The sequence below is a fragment of the Panthera onca genome, chromosome A1 (genome assembly GCF_046562875.1).
Source record: "Panthera onca isolate mPanOnc1 chromosome A1, mPanOnc1 haplotype 2, whole genome shotgun sequence".
In the NCBI taxonomy this organism is placed as follows: Eukaryota; Metazoa; Chordata; class Mammalia; order Carnivora; family Felidae; genus Panthera; species Panthera onca.
In genome coordinates this window covers 87,623,541-87,638,987 of record NC_138339.1, presented here as the reverse complement: position 1 = coordinate 87,638,987, position 15,447 = coordinate 87,623,541, and the positions used below count along the sequence as shown (strand labels likewise).

The 15,447-nt window shown below is 38.3% G+C and overlaps 2 long non-coding RNA genes across 3 annotated transcripts in view; one reads left to right on the top strand and one right to left on the bottom strand.

Annotated features, from left to right (window-relative positions):
- Positions 1 to 439: 439 nt before the first annotated feature.
- LOC132681189 (uncharacterized) overlaps positions 440 to 15,447 on the bottom strand; it is a 176,951-nt gene continuing 161,943 nt past the window's right edge. Inside the window, exons 5-7 of one of the 2 annotated variants that reach the window (XR_013556103.1) lie at positions 6,150 to 6,239; positions 4,809 to 4,890; positions 440 to 2,005 (exon numbers count right to left, since the gene is read on the bottom strand). This is a non-coding gene — a long non-coding RNA (uncharacterized LOC132681189). The other variant, XR_009610926.2, reaches the window with a different exon arrangement.
- On the top strand, positions 13,216 to 14,761 carry LOC144615648 (uncharacterized). Its single transcript, XR_013554031.1, has 3 exons — positions 13,216 to 13,391; positions 13,948 to 14,088; positions 14,390 to 14,761. It is a non-coding gene; the product is annotated as an uncharacterized LOC144615648 (long non-coding RNA).

The window sequence follows — 15,447 nt, the reverse complement described above, 5'->3', positions numbered from 1 at the left end:
TTGGATCATATGGTATTTTTAATTTTTTGAGGAAACTCCATACTGTTTTCCACAGTGGCTGTACCAGTTTACATTCCCACCAACAGAGCACAAAGGTTCCTTATTCTCCACATCCTTACCAACACTTGTTATTTCTTATCTTTTTGATTTTAGCCATTCTGATAGATAATAAGGGGAAATCTCACTGTGTTTTGGATTTGCATTTCCCTAATGTTGAATGATGTTTAACATATTTTAATATGTTTATTGGACATCTGTATGTCTACTTTGAAAAAATGTCTATTCATGTCCTCTGCCCATTTTTTAATTGGATTGTTATTTTGGTATCAAGTTATATAAGATTGGCAGAAGCAATGCTATTTCTTTTGAAGCTATGTTTGAATAGCAAGCACACCAAATTTTCTTAGGCTGTGTTTTACAAAAAATAAAGAGAACTCAATTTTCAAAGATGGTTTTATTCACATTTTTTCTTATAAAAATTACAGTCGTTTTTTTTAAATAGTAGATTCCATGTCCAGCATGCAGCTCAACTCAGAGCTTGAACTCAGGGCCCTGAGATCAAGACCTGAGCTGAGATCAAGATTTGGATGCTTAACTGCCTGAACCACCCAGGCAACCCTACAAAAATTAAAATCTTATAAAACATTTTTTCTTTCTCCTTATTTGCTGAAAAAATAATAATAATTTTTGGTTAGGTTTCTTAAGGGGTTATGTTAGCTTGGGCTGCCATATCAAAATACTATAGACTGGGTGACTTACACAGCAGAAATGTATTTCTCACAGTTCTGGAGGCTGGATGTCCAAGATCAGGTTGCCAGCATGGTTGGACTCTGGTGACAGCTGTTTTCCTGGTTTGCAGATGACTGCCTTCTCAAAATGTCCTTAAATAGCAGAGAAACAGCTCTGATGTCTCTTCCTCTTCTTGAAAGAGCAACAGTTCTACTGGATTAGGGCTCGACCCTTATGACCTCTTTTAACTTTAATCACCTTCTTAAAGGCTCCATCTCCAGATATACTCACATTGGTGATTAGGGCTTCAACATATAAATTGGTGGGTGGAGGGAGGAACACAATTCAGTCCACAGCAGGAGTGGACAGAACCTCACCTCTTGGTGCTCTCTCTGCCTCGGAAACGGAGGGTTATTCCCTTTGAGAACAGACTGGAGAGGTAATAGCACAATCTTCTTTACCAAGTAGTATCTCAGAGTTGTCACAATTAAAAAGCTCAGATGTATAGTTCCAGTATGATTTGCATACTTGTCAAAGGGAGTATCTATTTGAAATAGAAGTAATTGACTCTATTCCTCCCTTTGAGGTAAATGTGTAAAGATTCTCTAGGGATAAAATAACAATTTTGTCATTTTCCAATTGCTGGTTTTGTAGAAAGTCCACACAACTTTTTATAGACTAATAAATAATTTTACAACATTTTTGGATTTTGTTTTTTTTCTTGCAGGTCTTAAAGATTTTTGAGCCTATACAATTTAACCATGATTAATGGCATATTTCTCAAAGACCAACATGCATGCCTTATAGCAATAAAAATAATCACTTTTAGTTGACCAAGTAGATAGGAACAATCTGAACTTTTACAAATCAAGAGTTAATTTCAAAGAGGTGCTACTTTTCCAAATAAACCACCTATTTGGTAAAACTTTTGACAATAAAATATGAAAATGGGTTCCAGTTATTTTCTTTAATTCATGTATCGTGAGTTTAACTCATGTGTATTATTAACTCATGTATCATGATTAAAATTCTGCTTTGTAATTCACATTCAGTTATCATTCTCCTTGTTTTATATTGAATACAGCTATGCTGTGCTATAAAAAGATACTTTAGACAGGAATATCTGTTGGTTTTAGACTGTTTGTTTTTGTGTCCCCTCAGTCACAACCATCCCTTGGGAAACGATGGCCCTTGGGAAATCACATGGTGTGTCCTCTTTCCTCTAGTTTGGCATCTTCATGCAACTGAAAGGATGTTCCACTGAACACTGATGACTCTGGAGAGAGAAAAGAAATCACAAATGGGCCAAATGCAGCTTAAGAGTTTTGTGCAGAAGGAGGGGCAGGGTCAAGAGGGTATTTTGTGAAAATTAGGAAGAAGGTGCAGCTTCCCTTGGGTGGACACAGCCAACCCCATGCCAGGGTATGTGGTTTGGCAAATAGAGTAAAGTCTGCATTTAGTTCCCATTTCCCCTTTTAGGTGGGCAACTGCCTACAGTGGTCTTGGGCAGGGCCAAGTTAAAGCCTAAACTAAGGGATCAGCTTCTAACAGTACCTGCTATTATATTTTGCATACAGTAAATAGTTGGGAGATGATAGTTATGAATGAATAGTATAATCATTATATTTGAACAGTACCCAATTGTTTGTGGAAGACCATATCCCAGAATAAGTTACAAGTCCAGCTTCTAAAGGCTTTCTATTAATCTGGCAGAAAGGCATTTATGAGTAGCATAGTAAATTTATATTCTCCTCTTGAAAAAGATGAATAATTCTAGAAAAAAAGAAAAGGAATCAGTGTTATTTAGTCCATTTTCTGATCTGTCCAAGTAAATTTGGATTTGGGATTGCCTACATTTTTGTGTGAAATAAAATGATATTTTTCCTTTCTGAAGTCAGTTAACAAGTCTGTGTGCAAAACCAGAGGCTGAGATGACTAGTGAAGGCCCTTTTGCTCTTAGAGAATTCTTCAACAACTATAGGGACAAGTTGCAGTGTTTGCTTAAAGGAAGACACAATTGTTTTCTTCTCAGATCTAGCACTGGCTACATAACATTCAGAGTCCCCACTGTACAATGATAATGTGGGGGCCAGCAGGGTGAGGAAGGCAGTTTCCCCTTTGCACAAATGAATGGGCACCCTCCAAGGGACACAACCTCTATGGTGATATATACTTTGTATCTGAGGTGGGCAAGAAGCCCTCTCCCAAACCTGGCCAAACAGCCCAGGGCCCTGCCAGCAAGGGGAAGGGTGGGTCACCTACTGTCCCAACTTGAGATGTTGTGGGCAAGGGCTGGCCTCTCTGTATTCAAGCCAAAATCCCAGCCAAGGAGAATCATAAGAAACAATTTTCACATTGGCCTAAAGAATCTCATTTCACCAGGGCTGGAAGGGAGGAAAAGGTGATACAGACAAAGGTTACTGCCTGAAAGAAAAGCACAGTGTGGAAACCCAGGCTTAAGGAATACTGGTAAACAGAGGGCTCTGCTGATTGGGAAGGAGATCATGAGGGTAGTTGAAGAGAAGTCGAGAATGACATTCCTTCATTCAGTAATCATTTTTAAGTGCCTACTATGTCTCAGGCCCTGTGCTAAAGCTGCTCATATAATGTTGAGCAAAATCAGATGTGTTCTTTATTCTTATGGGGCTTACCCCAAGTGAAAAAATTAGGGTCCAACTGAGGAGGTTCCTGAATGTCATTTGCATTCAGGGTTTCTCTGTAGACCTGAAAATCTCTCAAGTCAGAAATGTTTATCTTTGTCTCCTACAGCCCCTACTGCTGCCACCTGTAAGTTTAAATTCTTTCTTTCTTTAAAAAAATTATCTTTTTCTACACTGTGCTTATTACATTGGTCCCTATTTCTCCAATATTAAGGAATAACATGTTTATTTAAAAAAAAATTTTTTTTTAAATTTTCCTGCTTCCCACTCTTTATTGTGAATAATAGTGAAGACAGGAATGTGTTACTGAGGAAATCTTTGCCAGAGGTCACTTGTAGTTTTGTTGATTGGAATTCAAAGCATATTACCCACTGTTAAATTTTGCTAGCCAGCATCCAGGAACATATTTAGCCCATATCTATCTATATATATATATATATATATATATATATATATATATATATATGCAGTAAATACTATAGAATATAAATACCACATGGGAGACTTTTTATGGGAAAATTCACTCAAGAAATTCTGAGATAATAACATATGTGACTTACTAGGGACAAGTCTTTCCTGGTATAATGATAGAAGGGACTCCTTTTAGGTCACTTTCTACAACATGTCAGGGCTGCTATCTAAAGTGAAGAGTGAGAGCTAAGATTAACCCTAAGGTATAGATGTGGGATGAGTGAGGAACAGAGGGGGAATATATAAAGCAGGAGGAGGGCAGAGAACAGGCTTGTGGGGTGGGTGTCGAAGGTACAGAAGTGGGAAATTGTGGGCAACCAGAAGACAGTGGGTACCTGAAGCATGACAGAGGTAAGGACCAAGAAATTGGGGAAAAAAGAATAAATTAGGAGGAAAAGGGCCAACTTGGTCTTATTTTCTTTCCCTGCAGTACTAACATTCTGCCCAACTAATGAAAGCCATTTTGGAACCATAGTAATTGGGTAACAGAAGCATAGCAGAATGAAGGATCAACAGTCTGAAGGTTAAGCGGTAAACCCCAGTCGTCCCATTTACCAGTTGTGTGGCCTTGGGTAAGTTGTTTTACTTCTCTGAGCTCTGGCTCCCTGTCTAAAAAGTGGGTGATACTAAGGGGCTCAGACTTACACGGTTATTTTAAGGAATAAAGGAGGCTATGTGTGCAGAATATAGAATGTAAGCTTGACACAGGTAGAGAGTTTGCCTTGATCAATGCTGAATTCCCAGTGCTTAAGACAGTTCCTGGCACTCTTAATTCTTCAAACAATTAATGAATAAATAGGAAGAGATTTGTAAGTGGGGTGGCATTTAAAAATGCCTGATCCATGGGTTGTCTGCAGCTGATTAAACTATTCTAAAATGTGATTACAAAAAGTGACGATTCTCAAAGAATGAGGTTGTCTGAATTCAAGTCCCAGCGCTGGCACTCACCATTTTTTTGTAACCATGGGCAAATTTTGGCCTCGGTTTCTTCTTCCATGAAATTTGGGTAATTATATTACTCATGGGATTACTGTGAAGATAAGATGAGATGCAAAGCAATTGGTGCCTGGCACGTAGTAAATGCTCAGTAAATGTTAGGTGTAATGATGATGATAACAACTTTGCTATTGAGAGCAGTTCTCAGCACTACAGGAAGGTTTCAAGTTACCGAAAGACAAAATCATCCTCTGCTCTTGCCAAAGCTGGAGCAAGAAGCAGTGCTCTTTGTGAATCTTCTTTAGCCCTCTTAGAAGGGTATGTGTGGCCCCAAGTCTGGCAGGGACAGAGCTGAGCAGAGCTGTTCACAGCAAATCTGTGATGATGATCTTCTCATCTGTCTTCTAAGCTGTGGGCGGCTCCTTCTTTGGGAAGCAAGTTATAATCAGAACTTGGAACAAGCTACCTTCCAAACAATGCTCTCATTGCCTTTTCTGCCATTTAATTAATGCCAGTCTAATTTTATAGAAAGTATATAAATATGACTTATGCATATTTGTACCTATATTTTTCTGTAAGGCTTGCCATGAGGTACATAGCCATTTAAATCACATCCTTCTGATAAATATCTCTGGCCTGAATACTTAACATTATTTTTTAGAACCACATTTAGGGAACTTAGCAAGTAGAGGGATGGATATTACTTAAGCCAACCTTCAAGTTATCATTAACTAGAACCAAAAGGTGAACCTCTTATTTCTTCCAGATTATGTTTTCCTGTGGGGGTTTAGGTAAATTTCAGCCGATGGCACTCAAGATCCCTTTTGCTCATGCTTTCCTTCCAGTTTCTGTCAATCTAACTCAAGAAACAGACAGCAGTCTATGGAGTGCCTCTTGAAGGTTATGGGGACGGTGATCCATGCATTCTCTTTTTAACTTCAGTGTTAGTGCATATAATTTAATTCAGGCCATGACTGAAATACATTCAAATCCTGAAAGAGTTGCACCATAACTCTTGCAGGTTTAGCATGGACCAACTGGGTGTAGTAGAGTGACTGCTGAGCTTCTCTAGGACTAAATTTGCACTGTGTGTCTGTAAGCATGTTCACCAGCAAGCTGATTTTATTAGAACTTTGAAGAACTGGTAGAAAAGTGCTTTCTTTTTTTTTTTTTTACCAAACATGGATTTAAAAAATTACACAGAAATCAGCATTGTCAAGTCACATGAAGTGCAATTATAAGCAGAAGGCTTGAAACCTGTTTTTGCTTAAAGCCTTTATTTGATTTAGCAAAAACAACAGCAATAAATTGTATTCAGAAGTACTTTTGATCCTTTTGCAACAGTATTCTTACCAAGAGCAGGATCTACGTAATATCCTCCCTTTTTCGTTTAGGTCAGTTTTCCTTAGGCTTTCCAAAGTATCAGAATCTGTGTTTATAATTCTGGAGACAAAGGATTATTCAGACTCTAGTTAGTGCCCAATACTTGTAAATTGGTATTATTAGACAATTATTATTACACTGATTTTACATTTTTATTTTCTTGACATCTTCCTTGGAACCAGCAGAATCCCAGGGATTAAAATGCAAAAATGTGTCATTAAAATATTTAACACAAACATTCCTGTTCCATTTTCCCCCTGAAATTTTCAGAATTATTTCATGTTTTCCCTTTATTCTCCTTTCCCCAAAATACTGCTTTTAATATTTTGAGACCTTAGGTACTCAATATATAGTACTCAATCAATACTCAATAGGAACACAACTGATAATAATAGGGCAGTAAGTTGACGACTACATCTTTGGCTCAAAGGAGCCAAAGAAGTAATTCTTGGATGGCTATAATTATATTTGATTTTTTTCTGATATAGTCCTGTCATATAAGATCTAGTGTTGTACTGTTTCTTTCCTCTTCCTTTGGCTTAATTATCACCCCAGAAATAGATGACTTTCAAAATCCCCCAGATCCTTTGTTTAACAAACATAAATTCATATTTAGGATCTAAATGATGAAGTTACAAAACTGTCATTTTGCTTTTGTGTTTTCACCAACCCATCAGATAGTCAAGGCGTGTGGAAGCATCTCTTTAAAATAATGAGTATGAAATGTGGACAGGTTAAGTGGCTTGTTCATGTTTACCTAGTCAGAGACATGGCAGCTAGAGGGATTCAGGTCTCCTGATCCACATGTACAAGATTCTCTTTATTACCCTGCAAAGAATAGTAATTGTCAGATTAGACAAACGATAAGTAGAGGGCTGGCCAATTTCGTGATGAGATGGCTATAGGCAGCAAAGGATACTTGTTCCCTTAAGTTTATTATGGCAGTGCTGGACAGCTAGCTCCCTGGACACTCTCTTGAATTAGTCTTAAGGGGTAATGGTGATTTCAGGCATACTAGAATATAGCATCAGAGACCTGGGGAGGTCCAGGTAGTGGACTGGAATAGCTGCAGCTATTAAATATCTAGGTCATCTTTTATAAAGGGTTGTAATATATACTCTAGCTTCTGATTTCAGTGCTGCCAGAAAGGGAAAAAAAATCCATCTTGCTAAAATGTAGTCAGACAGCAGTTTGTCTTTCCAAAACATTATTAGGTATTATTACAGAATGTGAACACCTTTCATTCCTGACAAACAGGAAATGTATGCTGCACTAGTGGTGTGTCAATCAGAGTGATAGCATCAATTTTATGGTTTTTAATTCATCCCCACCTCCTGCCGAGCCTTTTGCTCATCCCAAATTATGAATCTTAAAAGGTACGTGATTAAGAAGAAAAAATATGTCTCTGCCTGTGTGAACTCCCTTGTGAGGAGCTTGGAGGCAGATATTTAAGAGATTTGTAAAGCATGCCCTGACCACTCAGTGATTTGGACAAGCGACTTACATTTCCTGCAGCTGGGAGTGTCACCTCATGCTTTAGCTTTAGTATTTTGCTAGCAGCTCAAGCGATATTTTTTATATGCATTGACACCTTTACATTTGTTAAGGAGCAGAAAGAAAATAAATTAACGTATTAAAAGCTGTATTTGTCAGTTCATGATGCTTCAGTTACATTTTCAATTTAGGTTTTCCCAGTCTATTTCTTTCACTGTGGTCTTTTGTTGCTTTTGATATATATGCAATAATAAATACAAAGCCAATTCTGGAGCTGAGCTTTGAATGCACAGTTCTTTTCTTTCTACCCCTTAATTCTTGTCTTCAACATGTAATGAAAATGGAGAGCATTGCCAGTGTCGGTAGGAAGTGAGGCTGTTTATAAATAAATAAATAACGTGTGCTTGCGTGTGGCGTGCATGTGTGTATATGGGGGGTTGTGGGGTGTGACACACACACACACACACACACACACACACACGAGTCTATTTCTTCTCAACAGGGGGTTTGGGAGCCTGGGGTGTCTGAATCTGTCCTCCCATGCTCCTCTCTTATTTCTGGTGAGGAGCCATTTTTCTTGTTTTTCCTGTGCAGCTCCACCTGGACTTAATTTGCTGCCATGAACTCGGCAAATACCACACACTTATTTAAGATTTGGGAATATCATCTGATAGTTGCTGAATGTAAGGTGAAAGCCATAGTTACCAATTGGGCAAGGTCAACTTTCCCTTTTTCTACTGACCACAGAGTGAATGTTCCATCATTGACAGATAATTCTCTGCTTATAGCACATGATGACATATTTAATAGGTCTTTAATAAGGATTTTCACTGTATGGTGTCCTCCATGTTTAAATCACTCGGTCATTTCAGTGTTAGGTTTGACACTTTTAGTGCTTGAGTGTTTCCACGAGAGTGCGTGGAGCCTTGAAGTAACCCATGTGGTATTTGTTTGTGAGGGATTTTTCATTCTGCTTTTGCCACACTTTCTCTGATTCAGAACTGAAGTATGCTGATTCTCTTCCATGCAAGAAAGCAAACGTAGAACATGAGCAAGAGCTCTTCTTTCCCTGGTTGGGCACTAGCATAAAACGCTGTTTTGAGAGTGATGGTTAAAGGCAAGTGCAAATGTGGCTAATGCAGCAGGGCCTGCCTTATAGGGAGGCGACGCCCTGCAAAAAAGCTGCCCTCCCCACTTAGGAAGAAAGGAGGTATCAATGATCCTGTCAAAGGAGCTTTCTCTAAGGGCATAGCCACACCTCTCTTTGTGTATGTGGTGTTAGCATTTCCAAAAGTGAATTTATGAACTCTCTCTCACTTGCTTCATTATGTCGCCATGTTATTAAAGGCAAGGGCACTGAAGCTTGGAGAAATTAAGCAGCTTACTTTAAGGTCATGTAGATGGTAAGTGGCAGGGCTAGATTTTGAACTCACATTTGTTTTCTGAGTCTAAACCCTTTCCTTTACCCTGTAGTTGCTTATTATTTGGCACTTACTTCTATTTAAATTCTCAATTAGATTACTTGATTATGAATTCCTTAAGAACAGTGGCATGTTTATAATAGGGATTTGTACATGGTATACATAAATGAGTATATACTTTAGATTGATTAATGAGTTGACCAGTTTTCCTCATTCTCTGTTTATGTGTTATGGCATTTAATCAAAGCACAAATGTTTACAGGCATTGGAGGGACTTCTGTTGCATATTGAGAACATTAGGTGATTGTTTTAGATTGAATTGTTATGTCCCCCCAAATTCATACACTAAGGCCCTAACCCCCTGTATGACTCTATTTGGAGATGAGGCCTGTAAAGAAGTCATTAAGATTAAGTGACATTATAAGGGTGGAACCCTGACCTGATAGGATTAGTGTTTATATAAAAAAAGAAACCAGTGAACAAGCTCTTCCCCTCCCTCCTTGTCCTCTCCCTCCCTCTCTGTCTCTTTCTTGCTCTTTCTGTTCTCCCTCTCTCTCTCCCTTACACGTCACATGTCCTGAGGAAAGGCCAAGTGAGGATATAGCAAGAAGGCAGCCATCTATAAGCCAGGAAGAGAGTCTCTCCAGAAACCAAATCACCTGACACCTTGAACATGGACTTCTAGCCTCCAGAATTGTGAGAAAATAAGGTTCTGTCATTTAAGCACTCAGTCCATGACACTATGTTATGGCAGCCGGAGCAGACAAATACAGTAATTAAAGCCAAATCTTTTTCAAGCAGGTCATTACCCTGTGGGGTGTGGATAGAGAACAGCCATAGAGATAGAGCGGAATTGGATATATGCTCATGTGCTTTGTCACTTTGGAAGTGAAGGTTAATGTTATTATACCAGCAGGCCCAAAATGCCCTCAAAGTCAAAATGGCATCAAAATGGTTCAAAACATTTTGTAGTGTTTAGAAGTGTATACGGCAGTATTTAAGTCTGCATGGTTAGGGGTGAAAGTGAGAATGATGGCAAAAGTCTTCAGAGAGAAAATGAGAGTCTGTGTCCTGAAGAATGAATAGTTTTCTAGAAAATAGGGTGAATGAAACTATGTCTTCCTCTGAGAGAAGAGAGGTATAAGTGAACACAGTGGAATCATGGACTCATTCCTTATGGCTAGAGCTTAGAATGTACATGCTTGAGCTATAGGAGGTGAGGTCGGAAAGATAAGAAAGAGCCAGTTTTTTACAAATCTTCATATGTTAAGCTTAGAAATCAGACTTCAGTCTGTAACATGGATGACATAAAATAATTTTAACTTCTGTAGTTACAGAATCATATTTGCAGTTTAGAAATTTACTCTCGAGGCAAAGTGGAGATTGTACGAGAACCCAGTCTTGGGGTAGGATTTAAGGGAGTGATGCTAGTTCCAAAATTCTCTAGGAAAGATTACAGAAAAGCAGGCATGAAGCTGCCTTTGATATTTTCTCCTTAGCTGAAGGACAGAACTCAAATTTTCAACCATTCAGAATTCAAGTAATACTTCCTTCTTTTTATTATGGCACTGGAATAACTTATTTCTAGAAAAGAAATGACTTATTGTTCTTGTGGATACCACACATCACGAATGACACCCATGCTCTGGTCCTCATCAAAACCAGAGTAGCTCCAAAATGAATAAGCTGGTGGTCTGGTGAGAAATTCAGCATTCTCTATTTCTTCTTCTGAACACTCCTTGGTTTCATTTTTATGAGGTACCACATTTTGCTATGCTTTTAGCTGGACCTATTTTAATGTTCTTAATCCAGTGTTTCAGAGAGCAGTAAAAAGAACAAGTAAACATGTTCACTGAGAAATCACTAATGCAAGCCCTAAGCCCAACAGGATTCATAAAATATATAACCTCATCCTAGCCTGGCCAGGATGCTGTAGACTGGAACTAGTTGAAATATGGGAGAAAGTTCATGTTTTTGTGCTGTGAACTGGGCTTTTTCTTTGTGCCTAATGAGTTTTAGAACAGTTGTAAAATCACTACTGTTAGACTCTCCTGAGAGTAACTCACATGTGAGAAAGGTGGACAACCTTGTCTTGTGATTAATATGCCTTCCCCACTCAGTATTGTGCTCATTTTTTCCTTTTCAAACAAAACATCAGCCTACCGGAGAGGGACTGTTCTCACTTTTATGTGTCACACGGATTCCTCAAAAAACAGTGATGATTGGTTACCATGACATGCAGATGCCCTTCTTCCTGGGCACTCCGTATCAATCTGGGAATCTCGTCACCCCAGTCACCCTCGAATGTTTCCTTATGACTGCATTCTTACTGGCTGTAAGTAACTCTTTTACTCAACAGGGAACAAGGGCCAGATGGCATGCAGACATGTGCTTGAGACGGTGCGAGCCTCATTTGTTCTCTGTTTCTTGTTACTTACTGTCACTCCTTAGCTAACTACCCAGAAGGGACCCACCCGTGGGCTGCTTTTTGCCATTCATATCTGAGATATAACGACATTATTTTATTTTATTTTATTTTTTATTTTATTTTATTTTATTTTATTTTATTTTATTTTATTTTATTTTATTAACGTTATTGTTATGGGTTTCTTTTTGTTGCTGTTTTTCAAAATGCCTTAAAAAAAAAAAGGTGAGATATAAATAAATGCAACCTCTATAAAGAGGTCAGCCAGAACACAGATGTGTAAATACAATGAATGTTGTCCCATTCTAATGAATAACCTTGAACTCATTCCAACAACAGTGTTATGGCTCAAAAATAATTTTTATTTGGGAAATTCTCTTTTGAAATGTCTTCAGAGACTTTGCCTATCAATCATAGCAAATCATCATTCTCTGAGGGTGGGTTAGATCTTTAAAAAAAAAAACTCCTTGAACAAATAATTATTAGGTACTTACTAAGTGGCAGGCAGTATACCAGGAGCAAGGAGCAAGACAGACATGGTTTCTGCCTTTGAAGACATTTAAGATTAAATCTGAGATGAATGTCTGAGCCCTGGATAATACCTTTACTGATAAGAACAAGATGTGACTGTACAGTGACAATCTTAACTGCCTCAGATGACAATTTTAAGGAAGAGATTTAAAACATTTTGAGTAATGGCAGCATCTCTGGAATAACTCTCAAACATACTACCTAGAAGACAAACACTGACTATGCATACAGTATAGTGCTATAGAGTTTATAAAACACTTTATATACATTATATCACTCTCTTCTTACAGAAATTCTACATTATCAACTGGGCTTAAGTAACACTTTCCTCTCTTATTAAATAAATGACTTCTAGGTGTCTTCTAACTCAAAACTCATCTGTGATTCTTATGTCTGTACGTCCATACTTTTACACTGTATCAGTGGTTCATTACTTTAGAATAAGTTCCCTGTGATCTATCTGGTTGAGGGCCTTCCAAACAGAGATGGGTGTCCAATATCTTCTCTTGAGGTTGGCAGGAGGCCTGGGGCTCTGTTGGACTGGGCATCTAGGAGCCTGGCAAGGAATGGACTGGGCTCATGCTGAGTCTCAAGGTGAGGAATAGAGACTGAAGTTGAAGCCCAAGGCAAGGGAACTCTCCCTCGGAGTGAGGTGGGGTCTGAAATGTCAGGTTCACAAGATCAAGCAAAGCTCAAGGAAATGAGACTCAAAGAAAAATGTTGGCTAGGCAGAGTAAAGAGGTTGAAGAGGCAGAACCAAAAGGCTACCTGAAGAAACAAGATTTCTTTTTATGCATGCTAGAAACAGAGTTCAGAAACCATTAGAGTAAAAGGACAAAAATGTGAAATATTTTTTAAAATTGGCTTCCCCCCCTTAATCCTGTCAGTGGTTAAATAGTGAAAATAAGAGAAATGTATCTCTGTGTTAAAACTTTACCTCATCACTTTTCCAACCAGAAGGTCATTCTTATAAGAAAATGGAGAATGTTTCTCAAATAGAACATATTTGATGTTCCTTCATGGTCTCCTGATAGAACATGTATTTACAGTCTGAAATTACAGCTCAATCTTAATGTCTTTGAGCCTTCTTTGTCTATATAAAAAAGTAACATGTTTACAAGTCCAATTATTAAGATGATTAAGATCTAAAAATTTCTGTCTACAGAAATGTATACACAGGAAAAATTAAGAGGAGGTTTGTTTCAAGAGTTTGCTGCTCATCCCAGAAAATTAAATGGAGTGTTTGGATATGTCAAAGCCATGCCAAGAGATAAAGTAGTAGACTTTGATGGCTTTGACTGCATACAAAGAGAGAGAGACACACACAACGGGGATGCAGGGGTAAGTAACTTGTAAGAACATTTCTAGGAGTTCTGGGTATAAAAGGGCACCTTTGGAAAAAAACAAAAAACAAAAAACTTTTACTTTTGACCCAAACCATTTCACTGCCATGTTCAGAATTTACACCTGTGTTGTCCCAGCAAAATTTATCCATGGGCATAAGCTGACTGTTCAAGGTGGGATGCAAATACAATGGTGCAGTTATGTACAAATCATGGGTAAAGGAAGCTGCTAATCATCTATTTTAGTTTTCTAGTTCGGGTTTGGTATCATTTTCAACCCTGGGCACATTTAGTAGCCGTGTTTCAAACTAATCCAAAAGTTGATTTTGCTTGTTTTCCTGTTTATTTTTCATTCTTTTCCTGGGCGATTTCTAAGTATCTAGGTGCTTTTCTAGTCAGCCATATTCTAGAATTTTAGCACCAATAAGTCTGTTTACAGGCCTTTTCACTTTGTTGCTGTTGTTTTCTTTCCCTGAACAAATTTATAACATTAGGTCTCACTTTATCGAGAAGCTTTATTTTCCATCTGCTCTCCATTTTTGCTCTATTATTAGGCTATGCTTCTGGTATTCGGATCCTGCTTCATTTCCAGGACTCCAGTTGACGTCAGCAGGGAACCTAAGGCAGAGGAGGAGAGCATAATACTGGGCTTGGCTCCACAGGCTGTTTTGGGAAAAGCTTCTGGTCTCTTTGAGGTGGGACTTCCGTTGGATGGACCCCCTGTTCTTTTCCTAAAGACAATGGAGCCTCTGCATCATGTTTAATGCAGCCATCAGTACAGGATGATGTACTTGCTCAACTACCCAAATATATTGACTTTCTGCTAAAAGGCTTTTAACATAAATTTTAAGAGATTAACAAAATACATCACAGACTATTGCTGAGAATGCAGGGATTTTAACTATGTTTCTCCTCCATTGATTTTAGTTAATATATTTTAACCACCCCCTTATTTTACTGTACCTTTTAATTTGTTATTCATTTGTTTGAAACCAGAACTATGCTGAGGCGCTCTGGACCCACAGGAACTGAAATAGTTTGCCTTCATTATCTGGTAGACCTGCTCGAGTCTGTAGGCCCGGACAGAAACCACAAGACTGTACAAACTGGCAACTGTGGGTTTGTCTGTTCTCTATTGATTCTATTTCTGGAAAAAAACATGAACCAATGGGTGAGCCATGTGACTTTACAACTTACCCAAAGCTCTCATCATAAGGGAGATAGAGGCCTTTTGCAGACAGGTCATGATGGGAGCTCCACACTTTTCTGTTTGCCTTTTAAGCATGGCCTTTGCAAGCTTTGACTTACAAGTTTAACTACTTATACTATGGAATATGAAACTACTATAGAATTGTAAAATTCTATAGCATGTTGTTTATATTTGGTCATATTGTCCCAAACATCTAATAAAATATGTAATATAGACTTGATAGAACTTTGCTTAGGAAGCATCTTATTCTTTCTTCCAATTTGAGAATTACAAGGCAATTTCATCATAAAATTTTAAAAGCAAATAATATACATGTACTTTTCAGACTATGAAACTATAGATGATAGAGTGTTTCCTTCTCTTGAGCTTTGGTATTGATGTTAAATACCAGTACTCAAGTAAGTAGAATGCATGACTTCTCTGTGGTATGGCTTAATGAAAGAGTTCTGGTTTTGGCTCTAACAAGCTATGTGCCCTTGATCTCTCTCCTTTCCCATTACATGTCAAATGACCAGAAGATCTCTAGTGCTTATTCCACTTTTAAGATTCAAAGTGAAAAAAGCCCTTGAAAATACCGGAAAGATCCAGGTAGAGGAGAATACATCCTATTAAACACACACACACACACACACACACACACACACACCCTCAACAGAAAAACCAAAATAGCTCCCCTTCCTCCTCCCCCAACAATGACAATGCAGCCATCTGTTGGACGTTCCATTTCACTTAGCAGCTGCTCTCAGATACAGAAATCTGCATTCCTCCGGCTCGTGCTGGTATGCATGCAGCATGTGTGGGTACTAGCATTTGACTCTCCCACCCAAAGGAATGGCTTTCATTG